Genomic DNA, 2,703 nt, shown 5'->3' with positions numbered 1-2,703 from the left:
GTGGTTTCTCACTGTCTGTTTTTCTGGAAAGCGCACAAGCACCAATAGCAAAAACCTCTCCAAAAAAAAAAAAGTGCTATAGTGAACGACTTTTTTTTTTTTTTTCTTTAAAGATTTGTATTCCAATTAAAAAGAGGGGAGAGGAGAAGCTTTATGGGGAAGTAGGTAAGAGCTTGGCAAGAGAAGGTAGCCTCTAGGGGAAGAAATAACCTAAGAGAGAAAAGGGAATATTGGTATGGGGAAGACGGACATAAAAGCAGGTAGTGGTGGATTTCTGGCCCAGGTGCGGAAGTACCCTTTTGTCTTCCAAGTCAACCATGGTCAGTGATATCAGCAATCCTATGATTTTGTGAAATCGATTCTTCCAGTTGCTTCGAGCTGACAACCCACCTAAGTAGGAACTCCGAGGCATAGGTGCTGCACACACCCACGAGTGAAAAACAAGAGTATTACACCCCATGCAGTAGAAGAGAACCTACATGGAGCAACAAAAGGCAGACTTTTTTTTCCCCTGTTATTACTGGCTGCTGTGAGCTCCCCAACTCTGGCTCCCTTTATTTGCTAGCCAGAGAGAAACAGAGAAAGCACGCCTCTCTCCATAAGGAATGGTCATGTCACATTTCCTTCTCTTCCACTTCTCCGTTATTTCATGATTTTGGACGCGCATGCACAAGCGCCTGGTGGGTTTCTCAAGTGGCCAGTCCTGGACTCCAGTTGTGGTCAGTCATGTGGGATCCAACTGTCTTAACTACCATGCCATGGAGTCATACTGCTGTGAGCCCTTTGTAGGTTCACTTTGTATTAATTGCTAGTCCAATTTCTTTATTCAAATGACACCTTCCAATCTATTCTAAATGTATTCTTAATGGTATTTTTGCTCTTATGAATGTTTACCTAAACAGAAATGGATCTGGAGGAACTGAGATATGGGCAAGAGAACCTGAAATTATCTGTAGGATGGACCATTTATCCAGAACACTCTGCTGTCCCAATTCTCTGACAAATACTACTATTCAATCTATGGCAATTAGTAAAGCATCTACCTTCTAGTAACATTTAAACTTACTGGACCCCCTTGTAACATGGCTATTCTACTATTAAAAACAAGAACCTCACTGTTGCAGGACCAGCAGATGGTGTAATGGCTACATCACTGGACTCCCACATTCGACTGTGGTTTGAGTCCCGGACCCAACAGCTTAAAACTCACCCCAGGCGCATGCATGCCCCAAATCCCAAGAGAATGGAAGAGAAGGGATTGCAGTGTGGTCATCTTCCTGGGGGGTGATTTCTCACTTTCTGGCAAGTGTACATGCCCTATAGCAAAAATCTCTCTTAAAAAAAAACAAAACAAACAAAAATCCTCACTGTTCTTTACATCAAAATCAGTGAAGCCTAAAAATGTTGTAATGGACTTTGGTGATTTACAAGAAGTAGCTTCTCTAATTATAGCATAAGAATAAAAAGTAGCCAAGCAGCTAGTTAGCAAGTAAGCAAAGCATGAAAAAGAGATGAGGTTGAAAAAAATTATGATTATCCATTCAGGAGTCAAGTTCCTTGTCTTTGATGATCTTTTGGGCATGACTGCCTTTTGCAGTGGGCATAATTTCCACTGAAAAGATGTTTTAAAATGTTAAATGAACAGATATCCATGCATTACTAGTGTAGGAAAAAAATTACCAGAAGAGGGAGGGAAGGAGAATGTAAAATAGTGTGTGTCTCTTCAAAAAACTGAGACACAAAACTTGGCTTTTAGCTTCCTGTCTACCACTGCGAAAAGGGAAACATAAAATGCAGGTTACATCTCTGTTAAACAGAAGAGAATAACAGGAAATGGTACGGCTTTTTTGGCTAATATTATTTTTGGGTTTCCCCTTTGTTTAAAAAACCTGCTTTGTTTGACGTCGACTGCACAACAATCTAAACGACGATGCTTCCCCCTCTCTTTGGAGAGCTATATAGTACAGATGGGGACCGCTCTAAATTTCCACGGAAGTCTGGAATTCTTGTTGCCAGGGTTTGTAACTGGTTCTCCCGGCATTCCGGAGGAAGGATGGCATGGACGCGGGGACGAGCGGGTGAAGACCGCAGCTCTCACACTGAGATTTGCTTTCTTGCTTCTCTGAGTAATTAAGGCATATCCCTTCTCTTCCTGACGCTCCTCAGTTTTCCCTAGAATTGAGTACAATTCTAAGCCCCTGAAAATGATAGTGTTGGTGGCCGCTGACGCCATGGAGGGGTTTCAAGACTTCGGTTCTTAAAGGTCACCTTTTCGGCCTCATTCGCAAGATACACCCACACGAGTCCTACTCACGAGTCCCACGACGATCTCTGCACACCTGCAGAGGCCACTCCACGGCCAACTCTACCCCACCTCCGCACCCCCAGTTTCAACGTGGGCGAAACAATACACGCTACGTCATACAACCCCGAAGTACCTGCCCCCTGCAGAGCTCCGAACGCGCGCATGCGCAGAGCCCGCAGGGCCCGAGCGTACCCAGGGACCATGGGCATCTGCACATCCGTCACGGGCTCGGAAAGGCTGACTTCGTCGCCTGGCGGAACTCCCTGACAGCAGCTGTCTAGATGTACCACCCGAAAACAAGCAAGCAAAGCAGCCTTTCCGTTCCCAGCACATTTCCGTTTCAAAACACTCACTTCCGCTTTGTCAGCCGGTTCCGGCCCTGCCCCTCACTTCCGGCG

The sequence above is a fragment of the Tupaia chinensis genome, unplaced genomic scaffold, assembly GCF_000334495.1.
Source record: "Tupaia chinensis unplaced genomic scaffold, TupChi_1.0 Scaffold143796_1, whole genome shotgun sequence".
In the NCBI taxonomy this organism is placed as follows: domain Eukaryota; kingdom Metazoa; phylum Chordata; class Mammalia; order Scandentia; family Tupaiidae; genus Tupaia; species Tupaia belangeri.
Note: the sequence above shows the minus strand (reverse complement) of the source record.